The sequence below is a fragment of the Scyliorhinus torazame genome, chromosome 1 (assembly GCF_047496885.1).
Source record: "Scyliorhinus torazame isolate Kashiwa2021f chromosome 1, sScyTor2.1, whole genome shotgun sequence".
Taxonomy (NCBI): Eukaryota; Metazoa; Chordata; class Chondrichthyes; order Carcharhiniformes; family Scyliorhinidae; genus Scyliorhinus; species Scyliorhinus torazame.
Window position 1 is genome coordinate 208733408 of NC_092707.1, and position 16635 is coordinate 208750042.

The window sequence follows — 16635 nt, forward strand, 5'->3', positions numbered from 1 at the left end:
TGATTTTTTAGATTGTTTTGTACTTAACCCTGTTGGGTTCTTTTTTCTTTCTCATTTTGTTATTGATATTTTATGAAAACCTTTAATTAAAATTATTTTTAAAAAAAATAATTATCTGGCATATTCCAGGACTCGCCAACTAATCAAAATTCAACTAAAATGCTGTTAATTTTTCTTAAGTTTTTGTTTTTTGGGCGATGTGGGCGGCAGTAACATTAATGGATTAATCACCTATCCTTAGTCACCTTGAGAAGGTAGTGATGGACATCCTTTTGAACCACTGACATCCTTGTATTGATGGTGCTCCCACAATGTTGGGAGCTTTGAGGTGTTGCTGTTCCCATAATCTTGTTGCTTTTAGTTATAGAGGTCACAGGCTGGGAGGCACTGAACATTGAGCTTGGTTAGTTGCGTTACATCTTGTAGAAAGTACATACTGCAAGCAGTGGTGAAGGTTATTCAGTTAACTGCCAGGGACACTGATGATACTGTGACACCAATGATGCTATGATACTGTACTATGATTCTATGATGAATATAGCTCTGTCCTGGATAGTGTTGAGTTTCTTATGTGTTGTGGCTGCATCCAGGTGAGTAGTGAGTATTCCACCCAGAATTGAGCCTTGTATATGGTGGAAAGGCTTTGAGGGATCAGGAGGTGGAGTACTCATGCAGCGTTCCAAACTGCTGGTGTTAATGTGATTCAACCAGCTTCCAGTCAAGGTGAACTAAAATTGCTGTCTGTATCTACTGCTTTTTCTGATCAAAGCAAGAAAACAAAATACTACACTGATATCCTATTGGGTAAAAGACTGGTGCAATGCTGAGTGATACAGATCAGGAAGTGGCAAGTTCAGTCCATGGTCTGTTATACGTTATCGATCATAGACCGGATTGAAAATATGCCGTTATTTCTTTCCAGATTGGCATGGGGGAAAAAAATCTGTCAAAGTTCTTTATCCAGTAATTGCCAATTGAAGATGCACTTATGTGGATGCCATTAGAGGATAGGATTCGACTTGGCTACAACTCATGGTGAATGGCCTGATATAATAGTGTTAAATAAAGAATCACTGCCAAAACTCCTTGAAAACTAAGTGTCTAAATATGATGGAGGAGACAAGGGATCTAGCTGTACAGGTCAGTGATGGTAACAGCTGTTCCTTTTTTCGTGGATTCGTGAGCTGTTCCTTTATTCGTGAGTTGATGGCGCAAATCATCGTGAATGACTATGATTTAGTGGCCATTACTGAAACATGGTTAAAGGATGGACATGACTGGGAGTTAAATATCCAAGGGTATCAAACTATTCGAAAGGACAAATAATATGCCAGTAACTGATGGAAATGAGGCAATGACAGGTGAGGACCTTGAGATGATTGTTATTTAAGGGTGACATCCGGGCAATAGTAAGGGATGACATCGGTGCTATGGAGGATAAGGTTGAATCCATTTGGGTGGAAATCAGGAATAGTAAGGCGAAAAAGTCACTGATGGGAGTAGTCGAAAGGCCACCAAATAGTAACATTATGGTGGGGCAGGCAATAAACAAAGAAATAACGGATGCATGCAGAAATGGTGCAGTAGTTATGGGGGATTTTAATCTACATGTCGATTGGTTTAACCAGGTCGGTCAAGGCAGCCTTGAGGAGGAATTTGTGGAATGTATCCGCGATAGTTTCCTAGAACAGTATGTAATGGAACCTACGAGGGAACAAGCGGTCCTAGATCTGGTCCTGAGTAATGAAACAGGATTGATTAATGATCTCATAGTTAGGGATCCTCTCGGTAGGAATTTAAAATACAGATGGAGGGTGAGAAGGTAAAATCAAACACGAATGTTTTGTGCTTAGACAAAGGGGATTACAATGGGATGAGAGAAGAGCTAGCTAAGGTAGACTGGGAGCAAAGACTTTATGGTGAAACAGTTGAGGAACAGTGGAGAACCTTCCAAGTGATTTTTCACAGTGCTCAGCAAAGGTTTATACCAATAAAAAGGAAGGACGGTAGAAAGAGGGAAAATCGACCGTGGATATCTAAGGAAATAAGGGAGAGTATCAAATTGAAGGAAAAAGCATACAAAGTGGCAAAGATTAGTGGGAGACTAGAGGACTGAGAAATCTTTAAGGGGGAACAGAAAGCTACTAAAAACCTTTAAAAAAAGAGAAAGATAGATTATGAGAGTAAACTTGCTCAGAATATAAAAACAGATAGTAAAAGTTTCTACAAATATATAAAACAAAAAAGAGTGGCTAAGATAAATATTGGCACTTTAGAGGATGAGAAGGGAGATTTAATAATAGGAGATGAGGAAATGGCTCAGGAACTGAACAGGTTTTTTGGGTCGGTCTTCACAGTGGAAGACAAATAATATGCCAGTGACTGATGGAAATGAGGCAATGACAGGTGAGGACCTTGAGATGATTGTTGTCACTAAGGAGGTAGTGATGGGCAAGCTAATGGGGCTAAAGGTAGACAAGTCTCCTGGACCTGATGGAATGCATCCCAGAGTGCTAAAAGAGATGGCTAGGGAAATTGCAAATGCACTAGTGATAATTTACCAAAATTCACTAGACTCTGGGGTGGTCCCGGCGGATTGGAAATTAGCGAACGTGACAACACTGTTTAAAAAAGGAGGTAGGCAGAAAGCGGGTAATTATAGGCCAGTGAGCTTAACTTTGGTAGTAGGGAAGATGCTGGAATCTATCGTCAAGGAAGAAATAGCGAGGCATCTGGATGGAAATTGTCCCATTGGGCAGACGCAGCATGGGTTCATAAAGGGCAGGTCGTGCCTAACTAATTTAGTGGAATTTTTTGAGGATATTACCAGTGCTGTAGATAACGGGGAGCCAATGGATGTGGTATATCTAGATTTCCAGAAAGCCTTTGACAAGGTGCCACACAAAAGGTTGCTGCATAAGATAAAGATGCATGGCATTAAGGGTAAAGTAGTAGAATGGATAGAGGATTGGTTAATTAATAGAAAGCAAAGAGTGGGGATTAATGGGTTTTTCTCTGGTTGGCAATCAGTAGCTAGTGGTGTCCCTCAGGGATCAGTGTTGGGCCCAGAATTGTTCACAATTTACATAGATGATTTGGAGTTCGGGACCAAAGGCAATGTGTCCAAGTTTGCAGACGACACTAAGATGAGTGGTAAAGCAAAAAGTGCAGAGGATTCCGGAAGTCTGCAGAGGGATTTGGATAGGTTAACTGAATGGGCTAAGGTCTGGCAAATGGAATACAATTTTGACAAATGTGAGGTTATCCATTTTGGTAGGAATAACAGCAAAAGGGATTATTATTTAAATGATAAAATATTAAAACATGCTGCTGTGCAGAGAGACCTAGGTGTGCAAGTGCATGAGTCGCAAAAAGTTGGTTTACAGGTGCAACAGGTGATTAAGAAGGCGAATGGAATTTTGTCCTTCATTGCTAGAGGGATGGAGTTTAAGACTAGGGAGGTTATGCTGCAATTGTATACGGTGTTAGTGAGGCCACACCTGGAGTATTGTGTTCAGTTTTGGTCTCCTTACCTGAGAAAGGACGTACTGGCGCTGGAGGGTGTGCAGAGGAGATTCACTAGGTTAATCCCAGAGTTGAAGAGGTTGGCTTACGAGGAGAGGTTGAGTAGACTGGGACTGTACTCGTTGGAATTTAGAAGGATGAGGGGGGATCTTATAGAAACATATAAAATTATGAAGGGAATAGATAGGATAGATGCGGGCAGGTTGTTTCCACTGGCGGGTGAAAGCAGAACTAGGGGGCATAGCCTCAAAATAAGGGGAAGTAGATTTAGGACTGAGCTTAGGAGGAACTTCTTCACCCAAAGGGTTGTGAATCTATGGAATTCCTTGCCCGGTGAAGCAGTTGAGGCTCCTTCATGAAATGTTTTAAGAGGCAGGACGGTAGCCTTGTGGATAGCACAATTGCTTCACAGCTCCAGGGTCCCAGGTTCGATTCCGGCTTGGGTTACTGTCTGTGCGGAGTCTGCACATCCTCCCCGTGTGTGCGTGGGTTTCCTCCGGGTGCTCCGGTTTCCTCCCACAGTCCAAAGATGTGCAGGTTAGGTGGATTGGCCATGATAAATTGCCCTTAGTGTCCAAAATTGCCCTTAGTGTTGGGTGGGGTTACTGGGTTATGGGGATAGGGTGGAAGTGTTGACCTTGGGTAGGGTGCTCTTTCCAAGAGCCGGTGCAGACTCGATGGGCCGAATGGCCTCCTTCTGCACTGTAAATTCTATGAAACTATAAAGATAGATAGTTTTTTGAAGAATAAAGGGATTAAGGGTTATGGTGTGCTGTCGTGGATTTAGGTTATTCCGGACCTGATAATACTCTATTACTAACCTATGCCCTAGGTTAACCTATCAAAAGAGGGAAACCTGTTTTCCTGTCAAGACTCAGAATAGATCTCACGAACGGAGAATGCTTTTCCGGGTCTCAGACAGTTAAACAGGATTTCGGTTACTTTCTACAGGGAGAGTTCAGATTTGTCACTCATAACTAAATCGATACCTCTTGAGGTCGTGGGTCCTATCGCCGACTTAGGCTTCCTAAATGAGTGTCTAGGAGATCAACCTCGAGATTCATTTTCACACATTATGATTTTAATTAAAGTATCTTTATTGTGAAAATACTACCAATAGATACATACTGAATTGCAGAGTTAAAGTATAAGTGGACTAAACAGTCCTTCTAGTTATTTACTATCGTACTAACTTCTCTCAATCGAATGAGATAATTAAACATTGAAAAATCCTGAAAGCATCTCTTATCAGTTTCTTAGTACATTTCTAAGAAGTTATTGCAAAACCATACTTACAACAGGTTTTGTCCGACGAAACAAGCTTCCTGAGAACAGAACTGACTCTCGCCCTACGAGGGGGGTGAGGTTCAGAGAGAGATACTTCTGCTAAAATGCCTCCTTTTATACATTAAACTTGCTTATCGGTTCAGGAAGGCATTTGTTACCTTGGCATTTATTGTTGGTTAATTACCTATAGCCAAATGGCTAATTGGATGTACTATCACTGATAGATCTTTTAATAGTTGTAGTGTCTGTGTAATTGTCTAGGGTTCTAAGATATATTGGCAAGGGAGGCACTAGTTGGTGCCTGCCTCTTGTCAGTGTGACATTCTTTCCAGATATCAAAACAGACACTTTTGTGAAGGCGTTATTGTAAGTGTCCAAACGTATAGTTTGAGAAAAATTTGTGTATCTATTTATCTGGAGAATTCCCTGTCCTTATATTTTGAATACTTCTCGGGAGGGGAGTTTGTCTCAAAGGATTTATGGTCTATCAAAGAAAAGCCATTAATAGTTTGATACTAATGAGTCCTTGGAACCAGCTTGGGGTTTTTCGCATCAGGTGGTAACCTCTTTCTGACCTTTAGCTGGAGTGGTTTTATTCCATCTTGAATTAGAATGCTGTGTGTATTACTGCCTTATTTTTAATCCGAATTCTGCGGTGAACGTGATATCCATCACAGTTCGGGCCGGATATTGGAGCTGAGTCCACAAAAGATCAGCCATGATCTCATTGAATGGAGGAGCAGGCTCGAGGGGCCAGATGGCCTACTTCTGCTCCTAGTTCTTATGTTATGTTCTTATGTATATGGAAGATGTGGTCGAACGGTCTAGGGGTACAGGTTCACAAATTATTAAAAGTAGCAAACAAAGCATTGGGGCTCATTTCTAGTGCAATGGAACTGAAAATGTGAGAAAGCAGGCTAATCTTATATAGAACCATAGCCCGACCAGAGTTCAAATATTGCACACAGTTCTGTTCTCCACATTACAAAGAAGGTGTAGTCACTGGGGAAGGTGCACATAATTTATTTACATGAAAGATATCAGAACTGAGAATCTATGCTGTCAGGGCAGGTTTATCAAGCTGGGGCTTTTTACTCTCTGGAAAAGTGAAAGCAGGAAGTGACCTATCAGAAGTCTGTACAATATCAAAGGATTTTATAGGCTAAATGTCGAGAAGGTATTTACAGTTCTGAGGAGTCCAAGACGAGGGATCATGAATGCAATATACTCACCAATAAATCCAATCAGGAATTCAGGAGAAACATCTTGGGCAAAAACGGCGCAACAGGTGCACCGATTGGCGTGGATGTTCCTCTCCTTGGCTGGTGAAGGTATCACCTCTGTTGCTGTCGGTGGTCGAGAGAGTGAATGGTGGAGCAGATTAGAGGATCTGAATGGCCCCCTCCTGCGTTCAACCGCTATGTCCTGAGGCACCATCTGCAGCGTTTGTACATTTGCAAGCTGCAGTCCATCCGTGTCCATGTGGTGTCCAATGTCTTTGCGGGCGGCCATTTCAGAAGTCCACAGATCCCCCTCCTGATCCTTAAGGCGAAGCGTGGTGGATCACACACTCAGACCAATACATGCCCTGCATCCCCAGTCACCTGTCCGTCAGGTAGGACCCCAACTCTACATGCACAACTCCCTGATACAGAATACACGAATTATGAAGACAAATATGAATATACATCCCATAATGGACCTTATACGGTCAGAGAAATGGAAGTGCCCTGACTGTAAGATACAATTGGCAGTCTAATGCAGAGGTGGGACAATATTGAAAAGTGGAGAAGTGGAGGAATACTGTCCGGTACAAACTGCAGAAAATACAGATGGTAGTGTAGATCAATATAAACAAGCTGGCTTTAAAAATTAACAGTTCTACAAAGGTCATATACATGACAACCTGGATACACAGTGCAAAACAAGTTTCAGCCCCCGGGGGTTAAAGGGGCCCGTGCAGTAAACATGAGTGCCATGTCCTGGTGCTCCGTGATCTCTGCTGTCCATCTCCGGAATTGAACTGTGAGGATGATGAGGTAGATCAAGGTAAACCTGATCAGCATGACAGCTAGGTGGAGGCGGAGCCGAACGTTGGGGTGTCTCCGAAGGTACGAGCCCCGATCCCAGGAATCATCCCACCAAGTTCTGGCTGTGCCTTCTGCATCTGCTGGGTGACATCCTGGGGTTGCTGTCACCAGGTGTCCTGGGGGACCAAGCATAGTTTCTGTTATTATTGCACGCCTAATGTCTGCATTCATTCTATCATACTGTCACCATATATGACTCCCTCCCCCACATTCCGCATTTCACCTAAATATGTGCAAACCCAACACAGCCTTCTCTTGGCTGAGGCTTGGAGTAGTCGGAACCTGTATTCGATTACCCCTTTCTTAACGCAACCATATACTAGTTGAGGTCTGGCTTAACCAGCCGAACTCCAGAGCGGCCAGCTGTATACAGTTTCACCCCAGGAGCACAGAGATCTGACCTGAGCATGGGGGCGCTGAATTGTAGAGCAACCCAATTCATTCACAGCAGCAATCACCAGAGTTGCTAAGCGAAATAGCACGTGGGACCGGTCCAGAGGGGCCTCTGTAGAAGAGTGAAGAAGAGGATGAGTTGTGACCTGAGTCCCTGAATACATTTTCCGTCCCACAACCAAACGGTGGGATGTGGGGCAACAGTTTTGATCTGAGACCTGTCCAAGTCTTTGGTACTGTAAGTAGCCATTCCAGATAGTGGGGGTCTGAGGGAAGGAGGGGTTAGTGGTGAGAGAGGTGCGTATGATCCGTGGTGGGTGAAGAATGTGTCGGGTCCCCGGGTAGTGCGAGGGAAATGACCTTACTCCACTACCCGAGCGTTTTGAATGGTTCCGTGGGCGGGGGAAATGCCGTTACTCCACTATCTGAGTGTGTTGAAGAACAGGACGAGTGTGTATTCCTAGGAAGGAGCTAGTCCCTAGGACTAGATAGACTGGTGGGTTAGAACCAGCAACAACAGATATGGCAATATGTTGGGTGCCCAAGAAGTGATGACAGGACAAGATCGTTTCCCTAGGAAGGGGCTACCTCCTAGGTCTGAATAGACCAGTGGATCAGAACCAGCAAGAACAGGTTGGTGATATGTTGGTGATATCCAAGGACAAATGACAGGACGAGGGTGTCTGGTTGGTGAGGAACCACCCCCTATTCTGTGGAAGGTGGGGTGATCCCCACGCACAACGATGGTGAAGATGGGACTCTGATCGGAGGATGGGGGTGAGGTTGAAGATGGTCAGGGAGTGAATATAACCATGAGTTTACACCAGTGAAATATACTAGCAGGATGGGTGCACGTACAAATAATAATACAACACAGGAACAGGCCCTTCGTCAGTCCACGCCTGCGCCGACCATGGTACCTGCCTAAGCTAGAACCGTATGCACATATGGTAGTGAATATAACAATTGCTCTGAGTAGTCGGGGTCAATCATAGAGTCATAGAATTTACAATGCAAAAGGAGACCACTCGGCTCATTGAGTCTGCACTGGCCCTTGGAAAGAGCACCCTACCCGAGCCCACACCTCCATTCCATCCCAGCAACCCCATCCAACCTTTTTGGACACTGAGGGCAATTTATCATGGCCAATCCACCTTACCTGCACATTTTTGGACTGTGGGAGGAAACTGAAGCACCTGGAGCAAACCACGCAGACACGGGAAGAACGTGCAGACTCCGCACAGACGGTTACCCAAGCCTGGGATCGAACCTGGGAACCTGGAGCTGTGAAGCAACTGTGCCCACCACTGCTACCATGCTACCCAATCATGGAGTTGTGTGGCAGGCACACAATGTAGTATGGACCCGTGGTCTGTTATCCCTGAAGAGGAAAGACGGTGTGAGTGCTGATGATGAAGGTGCTCTCAGAGTCTGATCAGTGAGAAGCAAGGGACAGTTCGAGTTGCAAATAGCATACAGGGAGGAGAAGAAGGGATAGGGAGACGAGGGTGAAACAACGCACAAAGGAAGAACACGTGCATACATGGAGCACACATGATAGGGCAGGTTCCATCAGAAATCGTGTGCCATGCTTATTCGGAGGCGTCTGATTGTCATTATCTGGACATCTCATAATGTTTGTACTCCACACACCTCAGAACACTGCGCTGCAGTTCTTGTAATACCCCTATGGGAGGTTCATCCATGGAATCATCCACTTCTCCTGGTTGCCAGACCTGCGTCCGCTGGTAGCTTGCGTTCATTGGGTTCAGGGTTACCTTGTCCTGGTCCTCGAATCGTTCGGCTACTCTGACCAACCGTCCAGCGTGGCCCCATGTCCAATAGGGGGACTGGGGAGTTTGAGTGATTGTGGGGCGGTTGCGTTTCGGGTGGGAACAGCTTTGCACAGGTGTCAATGATAACCAGTACATCCTTAAATCCATCTCTGCATGGTGGGGGTGGGCTGATGTAATCCACATGGGGATTCGTCCAGGGACCCTCCACAGGACGGGTGTGTCCTATATGTCCCCACCTGGCTTCAACATCGGGAATATTCTGGTTTCAAGCCACCAACATAATGGTGGTCTGTAGTGGTCTCCATGCCCTGGTGTGCGTGTCCATCATGGGATTGGTATATGAGATGGTTTCGGTCCTGGGTAGGGACTGTATCTTTAAACAAATCCATCCTGTATGGTCAGCCAGTCCGCCACTGTTTCGTAAGGGTCTGGGAATTGCCGTTCAGGATCTGTCCTAGGGAATCGTCTGTGCATTGGGACTGAGATAGATCGCCTGTGTTCGTCGGAGATGTCAATTATATTCATCGGCTGACCTCCAGGTAGCTGCCAGAGATGTCCGTTACGGGCACCGGCCCTGGCTAGGACGTCGATCGTGCAGTTGCCGGGTGGGGAGGTGCGGGGATGGCTCTTCCCTGCGTGAGATTGATTTATGATAGTTATTAGTGCTTTAATTCCTTGGTTGTGCCAGATATTTGTTTCGATATATACATGTGAAATATATTTAGCTATATATTGTGAGTAGGTCGGGCATTTTGTGTTTCAATCACTAAATATGTTTAAACAGTATCATAGTTGCCACACCTATGGTGAGTCAGCGATTTCTGTTGGACAAAATTGTTCCATTATGATAACCATGACCAGCTGCAATCTACAGTGACCTACCTTCAAGGCTCTGAGTACTCTGTCTCACTCTTAGCTTATCATAAACAACCATAGTAAATTTTACTCCAGTGAGCCTTATCTCACGGCCCTTGTCGTTTGTTAACAGGGCGGGCAGTGGTAGCATATAAGTTCATAAGCTCATCAGAGAAAGGAGCAGAATCAGGCCATTCTGCCCATCGAATCTGCTCTGCCGTTCTATCGTGGCTGAAATGTTCCTCATCTGCTACCTACAATGTTAAAGACCAAGAGCTGGATTGTGAAATCAGCTAGAGCATATCCTCCCTCGAACACATGATCTAGTAGAGGGAGTAGGCAAACCCCTCATCTCAGGAATCAATCTAGTGTACCTCCTCTGAACTGCCTCCAATGGCACTACATCTTTCCTCAAATAAGATGAGGAGGCAATTTAGCCTCCTGAGCCTAACACCTTCAATGTAATCATGGCTGATCCCATCCTGGCCTCAACTCCACCGTCCTGCCCGTTCTCCATAACCCTTCAACCCATTACCAATTACAAATCTGTCCTTAAATTTACTCACTATCCCTGCATCCACCGCACTCTGGGGTAGCGAATTCCACAGATTCGCAACCCTTTGGAAGAAGTAGTGTCCCTTTAAGAATTGATTTTTGTCTTATCACATGGCTTCAGTGATGTCATTGTGTGGGTGGAGCTGGGTTGTGGCTTTGTGAATTTACTTTCGTTTTGGACTTTTTTACTTTCGCTTTGAGTTTGGACTGGTTTGTATTGCACTGGTTGAAAGAAGGGTTCCTCTATCTTCATTTTAAAAGCTGTTTCCAGACTGCTTGATAACTTAAAATAAATAATTGTTTTCTGGAAGGAATTTAAACCTGCTGTTTGGAAATGAAACAAGAGCATCAATACCATGTCTTACACCAGTAAGAGTGCCATATGCTGGGCCACACCTTTGAAAAAGGGGTTCTGGTTTTTATTTGGATCGTGTTATTAAATTCGAACACTTAAGGGGGATTCATTAAGGGTTATAAATAGATTACTGTGGCTGTGTGGGGTATTTATGTTTGTAGTTGATAAAAACCTTTGCAAATGTTAACTAAATTCGTAGAATAAAATTTGTTTTTTTGATTAAAAGCGCCTAAGAACTCTGTTGAAGAACACCTGACAGGCAGGCTCTTGTGCTCATCCTAGCCAAATTCGTTAAACAGTTGTAGGTCAAGTGAACTCCATGATATACTTTGGAGTTTTCTAAACCCTGGCCCATAACAAATTGGGGGCTCGTGGGATAAAGGTCTATCTTTCGTAATTGGGTTGGCTCAATGAACTTAAAGACAGTGACGGGTGAGCATATATGTGTTTGCTTTTCACGTGTTGTATTCAAGTTTCAATAGGGAGTGTGTTGTCAGAGGCTCAGAAGTTTTTGGGGATGGAGAAAGTCACACACAGTACCTCACAAATAGAGACTAAAAAAGGCTTTTAGATTTGGCAAAAATATTGCAATTAACATTGCCTAACAGAATACGTAAAGAGGTAATTATGGCGGTGGTTGAGCATTTAAAATTGCCTGAGACACAGTCAGAATCATTGGAAATAGCAAGAATTCAATTACAGATTAGCAGCTTGTACATGAAAAAGAATTTAAGCAGCTTGAATGCGAAATGCGGGAAAAAGAATAGGAGAGAGAAGAAAGGGAAAAAGAAAGAATAGCCATAGCAGAACAAAAAGAAAGAGAAAGGGAAGTACAGATCAGGGAAAAAGAAAAAGAGAGACATGAAAGGGAAAATGAACGAATAGCCCAGCAGAACAAAAAGTGAGAGCAAGGGAGGTACAGATCAGTGAAAAAGAAAAAGAGAGAGACTTTGTACTTCAGAAACTGGCCTTGAAACATGAAAGTCAGTTAGAATTGGAGGAGGTAAAGAGATACGTACAGTCTGAGGATAGTGATGAGGATAGTGAGAATGAGCGTCATAGTCGAAGGCTTGGTGGGGATCTATTTAAATATGTCCAAGCATTGCCAAGGTTTGATGAGAAGGAGGTAGAAGCATTTTTCATTTCATTTGAGAAGGTAACTAAACAAATGAAATGGCCATAGGACATGTGGGTATTACTGATTCAAACAAAGTTGATAAGTAGAGCTAGTGAAGTGTTGCATCACTATCAGAGGAGGTATCTGGGACATCTGAAGAGGTTAAAAAAATCCATCTTGGGTGCATATGAACTAGTGCCTGAAGCCTACAGACAACGGTTTAGAAATTTAAGGAAAGAACCTGGTCAAACATATTTAGTGTTTGAAAGGATGAAACAGAGTAATTTTGATAGGTGGATAAGGGATTTGAAAATAGACCAAATGTATGAAACTCTCAGAGAAATGATACTTTTGAAGGAGTTTAAAAATTCAATTCCTGGTGTAGTGAGAACTCATGTGGAAGAGCAGAGGGTTAAAACTGTTAGATTAGCAGCAGAAATGGCAGATGATTATGAATTAGTTCTAAATCAAAGTTTGGTTTCCGACATCAGTTTCAGCCTGTGAGGGATAGAAACTGGGGAAAAGAGAAATACTCAGGTGGTAAAGGTAAAGGGGATCTGATGGGAGATAATAAGGATAGTGTACCTCTGATTAAAAAGAAAATCCAGGAATGTGGAAAAGAAATGAAAAGTTTCAGATGTTTTTGCTGTAATAAACTAGATCACAGTGTTGGGGGTTGAAGAAGAGCACTGGGAAGGCTGATGTGGCACAACAGGGTAAGACAGTGAGGTTTGTTAATGTGGTAAAGGAAAGCCCAATTAAAGTGAAGGAGGTGCAAAAGAATGTACAGCCTGATCAAGAGTTGATTGATAAGAAACTGCCAGATCACTTTGAAGAATTTACTTGTGTGGGTAAAGTTTACTCATGTGTACCAGGGGGAGTAGGTAAAGAAGTCAGAATTTTAAATGATACGAGACCTAGTCAATCTTTGATGGTAAGAGATGAGGAGTTATGTAGTTTGGGAGGAATATTGCCGAAAATGTGGAAATATGTGGAATTCAGGGTGAGAAGAGTAGTGTTCCATTATTTAAGATGAGGTTGGAAGGTCCAGTGAAGAGTGGTGAAGTGGTAGTAGGAGTAAAAGAGAAACTACCTTGTCTAGGAATACAGTTCATTTTGGATAATAATATAGCTGGATCGCAAGTGGAAGTGATGCCTACTGTGGTTGATAAACCAGTGGAAAATCAAACAATTGAATTGTTGAAGGATGAATATCTTGGGATTTTTCCTGATTGTGTAGTAACAAGGTCGCAAAGTCACAGGTTAAGACAAGAGGAGAAATCAAAGAGTGAAAATGAAGTTGAAGTTCAATTATCAGAAACGATTTTTAATCAGATGGTTGGAAAAGAACAAGAACAGCTGGAGGATGAGGCGGATATTTTTAGTTCAGGAAAATTGTCAGAGTTACACAGAAAGATATCGAAATAAAATAGATGAATCAGAAAGAATACACTGAAGAGGAATCTGAGTGTGTACCAGAATGTTATTAGCTTAAAAATTATGTCTTATTGAGAAAATGAAGTCCTTTACATATGCAAGCGGATGAAAAGTGGGCAGAAGTTCATCAAGTGATACTGCCAGTAGGGTACAGAAAGGAGGTGTTGCGAGTAGCACAGGAGATACAGCAGGAGGTCATTTGGGAGTGAGAAAAACTCAAGCTAAAATACAACATTTTTTATTTTCCTGGACTACATAAAGATGTAGTTAAATTTTGTCGATCATGTCACACATGTCAAATGATAGGGAAACCTCAAACAGTGATAAAACCAACGCCCTTAATACCCATTCTAGCATTTGAGGAATCTTTTACAAGGGTCTTAATTGATTACGTAGGACCGCTTCCTAAAATGAAAAGTGGGACTCAATATCTTTTGGCTATAATGGATGTGTCTACTAGGTTTCCAGAGGCCATTCCAGTATGCAATATTACAGCTAAAAAGACCGTGGAGGAGTTACTTCAATTTTTTACCAGATATGGACTACCCACAGAAATACAATCGGATCAAGGATCAAATTTTACCTCGAGGTTATTCTAGAAGGTTATGGGGACTGCCGGTTGCGGCGATGCACTGCTGAGCCGCACGTTTCGGCAGCTCCCGTTCCAATGGACTTTTGGGCTCTTTTCGGGAGCCCCAACGGAAATTCTTTCGGACCAAACCCAGTGTGGGGTGACGAAGGAAGATGTCCCCCCGGGGGTGTATGGAAAGGACCAGTGGCAGTGGCCAGATTGCGAAGGATCCTTTGGAGCAGCAGCAGAGAAGAGAAGGGAGAAGCAAGATGGCGGCGGATGGAGCCCAGGCGACATGGGGCCCGGACCAGCAGGAATTCCTCCGACGGTGTGTGGAGGAACTAAAGAAGGAGGTGCTGGCACCGATGCTATTAGCAATCGATGGACTGAAGGAAACACAAAAGGTCCAGGCGATAGAGCTCCGTGGAGTGAAGGCAAAGGCAGCCGAAAATGAGGGTATGATACAGGGCCTGGTGGTAAAAACGGAGGCGCATGAGGCGCTACATAAGAGGTGTATCGAAAGGTTGGAAGCCCTGGAGAACAGCTCGAGGAGGAAGAACCTACGGATTCTAGGTCTCCCCGAAGGAACAGAGGGAGCTGATGTTGGGGCTTATGTGAGCATGATGCTCCATACGCTAATGGGAGCTGACGCCCCAACGGGCCCCCTGGAGGTGGAAGGAACGCACCGGGTCCTTGTGAGAAGACCAAAGGCAGGTGAAATACCAAGGGCGATAGTGGTGAGATTTCACTGCTTCATGGACAGAGAGGCTGTTCTGAGCTGGGCCAAGAACGTACGGAGTAGCAAGTGGGAGAACGCGGTGATACGAGTGTATCAGGACTGGAGTGCGGAGGTGGCGAGAAGGAGGGTGAGCTTCAATCGGGCCAAGGCGGTGCTTCACAGGAAGAAAATAAAATTTGGGATGCTGCAGCCGGCGCGATTGTGGGTCACGCATCAGGGCAAGCACTACTACTTCAAAACGGCGGATGAGGCATGGACATTCAGCCAAGAAGAGAAACTGGACTAGAACTGAGAGTTTGATGTTGGGGAGGAAACAACGAGCTTTGGGTACAGAAATGTAAATTGGGAAATGGGAGGTTTAGAATATAGTAACGTTGGATGGGGAATTTCTCTCCCCTTGATGGGGGGACACGAAGAAATGTGGGCGCCGGTGGAAAAAGGGACAGAGAGGGGGGGATGGGGAATGAGGGAGCTGCGCCATAGGGGGCGGGGCCGATAGGAAAGCGCGTTTTTTTTTTCCCCCCGCGCTATGGAGATGATGGCGGGAAGATAGGCGCAGGAAGGAAGAGAGCCCCACACGCAGGGGGGTCAAAGAGAGAACGGGGGAAGCCGGGGTCAGCTAGAGTTAGCTGACTTTCGGAAGCATTATGGGGTGAGTAACCATGCTAGATGGGAATCTAGCGGGGCGGGGGGTCGACTAACTGTGTTGCTGCTGCTGAGTGCAAGAGAAGAGGTGGTTGGGACGGGAAGGCGCTGCCTGGGGGACAGGTGGGTGCGCGGGACCTGGATGGGACCTGGCCCAGAAAAGGGGATGGCTAGTCAGCGGCAGGGGACCGGGGGGGGGGGGGGGGGGGGGCGAGTGACCCCCCCACTCCGGCTGATCACGTGGAATGTGAGAGGCCTAAATGGGCCGATTAAGAGGGCCCGGGTGTTCGCGCACCTAAAAAGACTTAAGGCAGACGTAGTCATGCTCCAGGAGATGCATCTGAAGGTGGCGGATCAGGTTAGGTTAAGAAAAGGATGGGTGGGACTGGTATTCCACTCAGGGTTGGACGCGAAAAACAGGGTGGCGGCGATACTGGTGGGGAAACGGGTGGCGTTCGAGGCTAAGAATATAGTGATGGATAACGGGGGCAGATATGTGATGGTGAGTGGTAGATTGCAGGGAGAGGCGGTCGTGCTGGTAAATGTATATGCCCCGAACTGGGATGACGCGGGATTTATGAAGCGGATGCTGGGACGTATCCCGGACCTGGAGGTGGGAAGCCTGGTAATGGGGGGGGGACTTTAATACTGTGCTGGATCCAGGGCTAGACCGGTCTAGATCCAGGACCGGAAGAAGGCCGGCAGCGGCCAAGGTGCTTAGGGGATTTATGGATCAAATGGGGGGAGTGGATCCGTGGAGGTTTGCTAGGCCATCGGCCAAAGAGTTCTCCTTTTTCTCCCATGTCCACAAGGTATACTCCCGGATAGATTTATTTGTTTTGAGTAGGTCATTATTCTCGAAGGTGGCAGAAACAGAGTACTCGGCCATAGCCGTTTCAGACCATGCCCCGCACTGGGTGGATCTGGAACTAGGAGAGGAGAGGGAGCAGCGCCCACTCTGGCGACTGGATGTGGGACTATTGGCGGATGAGGGGGTCTGTGGAAGGGTGCGGGGGTGTATTGAGAGATACCTGGAGGTCAATTGACGATGGTGAGGTCCAGATGGGGGTAGTATGGGAAGCGCTGAAGGCGGTGGTTAGGGGAGAGCTGATCTCCATTAGAGCCCACAAGGAGAAACAAGAGGGCAAAGAAAGGGAGAGATTAGTGGGGGAGATTTTGAGGGAGGATAAAAGATATGCGGAGGCCCCAGACGAAGGACTATATAGAGAAAGACGAAGACTTCAGACAGAGTTTGACCTGCTGATCACAG

General features: G+C 45.1%; 1 protein-coding gene across 8 annotated transcripts in view; it reads left to right on the plus strand.

Moving 5' to 3' along the window:
- The window catches only part of LOC140418616 (adhesion G protein-coupled receptor B2-like), a 1340408-nt gene that overhangs the window by 367386 nt on the left and 956387 nt on the right, over positions 1-16635 (plus strand). The gene's annotated exons all lie outside the window — the stretch shown is intronic.